Source organism: Pipistrellus kuhlii, unplaced genomic scaffold (genome assembly GCF_014108245.1).
Source record: "Pipistrellus kuhlii isolate mPipKuh1 unplaced genomic scaffold, mPipKuh1.p scaffold_m20_p_3, whole genome shotgun sequence".
Lineage (NCBI taxonomy): Eukaryota > Metazoa > Chordata > Mammalia > Chiroptera > Vespertilionidae > Pipistrellus > Pipistrellus kuhlii.
The window spans coordinates 110,512,946-110,520,346 of record NW_023425529.1 but is presented as its reverse complement, the minus strand read 5'-3'; the positions used below and the strand labels follow the sequence as shown (position 1 = coordinate 110,520,346).

Sequence of the window (7,401 nt, the reverse complement as noted above, 5' to 3'; positions counted from 1 at the left end):
GCATTTAGCCTTGTTCATATAGTATGTGCTCACTAAATATTACCTAGTATTCTAATGGTTGGGGGTTTTTTTATTTCCCTATCAGTTTTGTCCTACTTGATTGGATAAATAGAAATTACCAAATGATGATCAATTTCTCCCCCAAGATCTTTATTGGGAATTTTAAATGAGCATATAGTTGGCCTAGTATTTGTCTCATGAAGGGTGGCATTTGTTTCTGTGTCCCTTAAAATCCCAAAGGACTTAAAAATATAGCCAATTTCAAACCAAGTTATATGACATCAAGTTTTTTCACAGTCACTTCTCGGTGTTAATGGCAGTCTGGGAAGAAACTGAGGAACCTTCAGAGAGTGCAACATCAGTGGGAATGAAGTGGGGCTTATGAACACCTTGAGGTTTTTCCTAATACCAACTGTTTGGAGAGGTAAGCAAGATAAACTATTACAGTGGAGGCTGCACTTATTTGAGTAACAGTTTGAAACTGCCTCGTCACATCAGTACTCAGATTTCTAATACTAATTAAGTGTATCTTGAATTCTTGCCACTTCTCAATATCTGTAATACCTAATTTTCTTTTTTCTCCACCCACTCCCTTCCCCAATCAACTGGCTTAGTAAGTGAACTCTCTGAATAGCAAAGACACAGCTTGTACACTGAACTACTCTGCATTTTACTATTTTTGTTTGTTTGTTTGTTTGCTTGCTTGTTTGTTTTTCTGGAAACCTTGTTGTCCTTCTTAAAGGAATAGCTTTGGGCAACTTAAAAAGCCCTACAATATCCTAAAATGCGTCTTCTTTCAAAGAAGAGTACTTTTTGATCATTTGCTCCAAATCCACAGTAAAAGAGAAAATTATGGTAGAAATAAAACAATTGGAACATATATTTTAGCACGGGACTGGTTGTTTCCCGTTTTTTCACCTCATATTTAATTCCTTATTTCAGAAACTATCTTCACACTGTTTAGAGTGATTACCTTTCCCTCTGCTTTACCGTCACGGCAGCTCCAGAGGTAGACAGAGGCCCTTTCAGCTCCCTGCGCCTCGGTCCCTTCCCGACCCCGCGCGGGGCTGCTCCGAAATGGGGTTAGTTACAGCGTTTTGTAAAAAAGACCGGACTTTGCATTAGTTAGCCTAAATTGGAGCTTTAGTAATGGTAATTTTTAAAAAAATGCATTTGGCGTTCCCACACCGGGAGTCGAACCCGGGCCGCCTGGGTGAAAACCAGGAATCCTAACCGCTAGACCATGTGGGAGACGACGAGGGCAGGGCCCCGCTGAGGCAAATTGAGTCTCTCGCAGCCGCTTCCGCCCGCCGCTGAGCAGGCCCCGGCGTGTCAGCCTCGCTTCTGCGCCTGCGGGACCGGCGCCGCCTTAACCCCTCCCGGCGCGCGCCGTTCCCCTGCGCTCCGTGCCCAGCGCCCTCCGAGCCCTCTGTACCCCATCCGGACGCCAAGCGTACACGGTGCGGACTCTAGTTTGGACGAGCCATTCATTATTCAGAATTCCTCACAGGAAATCCTTGGAAGTACGGGAGGACTGGTGGTGTTTGGGTTTCAGACTCATTCATCAGAAACGAGGGCCGTGGGCAGTCCTAAAACCACCGCCGCGGAGGCCCAAAGGCGGCTGGCGCTCCGGTCCCGGCCGCGCGGCCGCCCGAGCACCAGCTCCCACTCCCCGCAGCCCTCGCCGAGCGAACCCAGTGCGGCCCGCGCCCGGCGAGACCCCAGCGGCCCGCGCCCGGGGCCGGGGCCGAGCGAACCCCAGTGCAGCCCGGGGCCGGGGCCGAGCGAACCCCAGTGCGGCCCGCGCCAGGCGAGACCCCAGTGCGGCCCGCGCCCGAGGCCGGGGCCGAGCGAACCCCAGTGCGGCCCGCGCCCGGAGAGCCCCCGGGGCCGGGGTCCTGGCCCGACTGGGCCACAGGTTCCCGCGGCGTCCACACCGCCCGAGGCTGGGCAGGCCTCAGACCGTCCCCTCAGGGTTTATCTTTCCAGAAACCGGGCGAGGGCCGCCTGGAGCCGCAGCCTTCCGGGCTGTGTGGACTCCACGGCCGGGCGGGGTGTCTGCGGGGTAGCGCCCGGCGGAGACCCGGCGGTCGGTGGGCGGGAGGCCCTGCGGTCCCGAACCCGGGCCTGATGGGAAGCGGATCTCGGGGTCTGCGGGCGGCGCAGGCTGTGTGGTTGGAAAGGGCGTGCGGGGAGCCCGCGGGGCGGGGCGGGAGGAGAGCGGCCCGGCGCTCACCCGCGGCGGCACCTGGGCTCTTCCCCGGCGCATCCGGTTCCTGGTTCCCGGCCCCTCCCGCCGGTCGGAGGGTCAGGCTTCCGCTGTCTCCCAGACTGAGGGCCCCGGAGGCCTGTGTCAGCACGAGGAGAGGGGAGAAGAGACCGGAGAGGCTACTCTGTTTCTATTATTGCATTTGTGAACATGGATGAGGCTTCCTAACAGGGAGTGAACATGATCCACATCATTGAAACAATTAAGCTATGAAGGAAAACTAGATCCCCCTAGTTATACACCTACTGTGGGTATTAGACATGCAAATATATTTGTTCATTTAAAACAGTGTACCGGTGAGGTATACTACTAAGTCAGTATAACTTTTTTTAAAAAATTAAATTATTTATTACACTATGTCTCCTTCCCCCAACCCATCCCCACCCCCCCTCCCACCCCCACCCCCCACACACACCCCATTGACCTCTCCCTGCCGCTTCTGCCCCACAGGACATGCCCTGCCCCCCCAGTGTCTGTGTCCATTAGTTGAGCTTATCTGCATACATACACGTCCTTTGGTTGATCACTGACCCCCTACCCCAACTGCCATCCTCCTCTGCCTTCCCTCAGTGTAACTATCTCATCCGCATGTTTTGGTATCATACATAAATCAGCGAATGAGATACATGACGCCTTAATGAGCCAATTAATTAGGAGTCGTTTATTGCACAGGGCCCAGAAGAAGGCGTCTCTTCCAAATCTCGGAGCCCCAACATAGAGGAAGTGTCTCGTATTTGTACCTTTTGAGCTTCTTTGTCTGCAGGTTTCACCAAGACCTCTGTGTAGGTTATTGTTACAGTCAGTTTGTAACCTTGAGTACATAATGCGTTAGTACTTGGCGTAAATGGGAATTATTATCAGTATTAGTCTATTTTAGTCCATTATATCGGATGGCTAGCTTGCAAGGTCAGACAGTTAAGTTTATCTTTTTCTATTATTTAAACTAAAAAACAAAGTCATTTTACAGAATAACAGACTGTCTTACAGTGACAGTTTATAAGGACAGAGATTACAGAACAAGGGATTATCTAACAACAGCAGAGAATTTCAAACAGCAGGTTTTTATACAAGATGGAAGTTACCATGCTTCAGTTCTTCCTATGCTGTCTTAGCATCTTTGAACAGTTTCTTTGTTTTTTAATCATTGAGACAGCTGCCTTCCTTTGGGGGACATCTGTTTGGGAAAACTCTCCAAAACAAACCTCATCAACTATACATCTGTGGTTCTCAACTTGTGGGTTGAAATTTCACATGGACTTTTCTTTCAGTTTTTTTTTTTTTAATAAAAAATATATATATATTTTATTGATTTTTTACAGAGAGGAAGGGAGAGGGACAGAGAGTCAGAAACATCAATGAGAGAGAAACACCGATCAGCCAGCTGCCTCCAGCACACGCTCACACCGGGGATGTGCCCGCAACCAAGGTACATGCCCTTGACGGGAATCAAACCTGAGACCCTTTAGTCCTCGAACCGGTTAGGGCTGTTTCCACTCTTTGACTCAAATAATCCTGGGCAATATTTTTGTATTGGTTAAAGACTTCCTCGGATGTTCCCCTAACACAGTTCAGAATTAACTCAGTCACACCAGCCTTCTTGAGAGATCCGGTCACCTGAAATCGCTAGGAACTCTGCGCAGCCTCCACATTTCTGGTTCCTGGCCTCGCACAGCTGGGTGGCTCCATGAGCAGGAAGGTTCTTTTTCTTTCAGTTTTGATAATTTCCTTTTTAAAGCATCTTAATAATTTTAGAGATAAAAGTTGTCCATGTAATACATACATTGGATAGACAACATCATTAGGATATTGCCAAAATGCAACTTTACTTTTGTGTCTTATTATTCCCAAACTGAACTTTGTTCACTTTTTCCCTTGCCACTGGATGAAAACTTGAACAATAGTAGGAAGCCCTATGGTCACTTTAAATAATAAAGCACAGGCTGAAACCGGTTTGGCTCAATGGATAGAGCTTCAGACTGAAAGGTCCCAGGTTCGATTCCAGTCAAGGGCATGTACCTTGGTTGCCGGCACATCCCCAGTAGGGGGTGTGTAAGAGGCAGCTGCTAGATGTTTGTAACTCTCTATCCCTCTCCTTTCCTCTCTGTAAAAAAATCAATAAAAATATTTAAAATAATAATAATAAAGCACAGTCAAGAACAATATACTATTCAACAACTCAATCTTTATTCTAGTTCTTTTCTACCAGCCCAGCATGGGCAGGATTTCAGGCCAGGGGTAATGGTGAGGAGGATGGGGATCCTACTGGCTCACAATTGTGAGCTGCTCTTCCCAGCTCTGGGTTGAGTGGCATCACATTGGTAGCCTGAGGTGGCCCTGCCCGGAGTATTTGCACCACAGAAATAGGCAAATGCTCTTTTACCTCGGAGGCTTGGCGGGCTGGTTAGAAAATAGTGATGAACTGGTTAAATATTTATCAGCACAGCACAGCCAGGGTCTGCTTTCCCGGAAAGAAGGTGTGATCTGCTTGCTTCTCATTTCTTCACATTTTCTCCCTTTGAGGCTCCTAGAACCTCCAAGATTGGAGTGAGGAGAAAGGGGAACCGAAGATTCTGGTGGACTGGTACTGACAAAAGTCAGCTTCCTGTTTTCTGGGCCTGAACATATTTTAGGGCTGACTCTTTTTCCCAGTGGGTTCATCAGAGGCTTCCCGGCCTCAGCCCCTGGGACAGTGCCTTCCAGAAGGCCAGCAGCGTTCCCCCAGCTTGGGTCTCACACCAGTGGTACCAGGATCAACAATGGCTTTGTTTAACTGCAGATTCACTTCGTTTAATTGCAGATTCTGCAAATGAGAACTTCTGGGAACAGGGCCTGGAAGCCCGAATTTAAACAAGCACTTCCCTTCAAAAATTATTCTGATGCCACTAGAGTTTGAGAAACGGGGGACTAGTACATGACAGTAAGTTCCCTTCATCTCTGAAAGACCATGATCCCTGAGACACCATTTCTATCATTTATCATTTCTGGTCAAAAACCTGGGGCATGGGGAGTGGGTGGGTTGCTTCCGGTTGCCCGTTGTGTAAAATCTACCACCTTGGGCAAGCCTTCCAGGCTTCCCATAATCCAGTCCTCACATAACCTGCAAATATTATAACCCCTCTCAGAGACCACATTCCAAATCACCCCATTTTTTCTGTCCCTCTTGTCCCTCGTGCTTCCCTGTTCTAACCCCTTTGTTCCACCTCATTCTGAACTGTCTTCCCACTCTTCTTTCCATATCTGATCCCAACCCCAATGCCAGATCGGTCCCCCTGGTCACAGGTCACCCCCATTTCCTCTGAATCCCAAAGCACAGGCCTTTTAAAAATGTGATGGGGGTTATGCCTTGCCACCCTATTAAGTTATTTAATAAGAACTCCATGAATAAAAAATCAGATTCCATAATCCCCTTGGGAACCCAGTCCTGCCCTCAATCATTCTGCCAAGTAGTCCTTCTTTTTATCTAACATAAATACTTCCTGCTGTACTATGTGAAAGCAACCCCCTTTTAACCAGCAGCATGAACAAAATGTTCCTAGGAGGAGGGAAAAAACACACACAGATTGTTGAAGTTTAGCCAGACCAATAAGTGAGCTGCATTTCTTTAGTTACGTGCACACACACACACACACACAAAGAAGCCTCTTTGTTGACACAAGGAACAGCTATTCCTTTCCCATGCATCTAAGGCCGCCTCGCTGGGCAGCTCTCCCATTCCATCCACCATTTGATACTGGAGTTAAGCCCCCAACATATTGTACTTGCCTGGCATCTGCATTAGCCCAAGAGGTGGGTGTGATTCAGGACCTTGCCTGCCAGTCATCTAGGAGCCAGATGGTTTCCATTTCAGGGAGCTCAGGAATCACCCTTTATAAGGGCATCAAAAATAAGCACCCATTAAATTCCACTCTCCCCAGGATTGCTCTGGCAAGCAGAGACCCAGCCTGTGGCACAACGTTAACCTCATAGCTCTTTTGGGTAACAGCACCTGCCCCTGTTGGGGTAACTTAATCTTCATGGCCTAACATTAGGCTTCGTTTCTAAAACTGGATCTGAACTCAGGAGGCCACTGGGATGGCAGAGCTTCCTTGGGGTGTGTTTAGATTATATAACTCTGTCCTTCATCTCTCCCCCACGTCTAGCAACTCCTACTCAACCTGTGACTCAGGGCAAATACCCTTGAACTTCCAAAATGGGAGTAAGTTTTATGGGCCATACATCAATAATTGGGCTACATGAATTCCCCAGCTTCTCTCTGATGTAAACTTCTGATGGCAAAGTCCAGGTCTTATTTTGTTGTATCCAAGCATCTAGCACAGTGCCTGGCACACATAAGGATTTACTGAATAAATCAATCTCCTAAAATATCTTCATTTCTTTGGGGACCCTCCTATAAAAGTTACTTTTCCCCTTAAATCAGCAAATCACAAGAAGAAAACATTCCAGGTAAAAATATCTCCAAAGGGAGGTATCTTTCCTGACACATCAGCAGTTCTCAGTAAATACTGACTGGTTGCTAACTTGACTCATTCATTCATTCATTCATTCATTCAGCAATCAATCAATCAATCAATCCCAGAGGAATAGTCTTGGTTTCCACTTGGCACTTGAATAGCAAAGCAACTAACTGAGAGTCTCAGGGAGCCATAATTGATCTGAGCAACTTTCCTATATAATAAAAGCCTTATATGCTAAGTATCCGACCCTTAGACCAGTCACTATGATGTGCACTGACCATCAGGAGGCAGATGCTCTGACAGGTAAGTTAGCTTGCTGCTGGGGTCTGGCCAATTGGGACTGGGGGAGATGGGCCAGACACACACGGAGCCCTCCTGCGGTCCCTCTCAGGCCCCAATCATGAACCCTCGGGTCCCTCGATCTGGCCTGCACTCTCTCACAATCCGGGACCCCTTGGGGGATGTCGAAGAGCCTCATCCCCACAGGCCAGGCCAAGGGACCCCACTGGCCTCTAGTAATATATAACAGGAAACCACATTGCCTCCTGATATCCTTCCCCACCTCACAGACACTTCCTTTCCTCCTCTCTGGTCACCTAAGACAGGAAGAGCTTTGACAGATCATCCTCACAGTCATCCCTATCTGTTTGCTTCTGCAGGGCTCAGCCCTGGAGCAGA

General features: G+C 48.3%; 1 non-coding gene across 1 annotated transcript; it reads right to left on the bottom strand.

The window, feature by feature from the left end:
- Positions 1–1,179: 1,179 nt before the first annotated feature.
- Positions 1,180–1,251, bottom strand: TRNAE-UUC. The gene has a single exon. It is a non-coding gene; the product is annotated as a tRNA-Glu (tRNA).
- Positions 1,252–7,401: the final 6,150 nt, after the last annotated feature.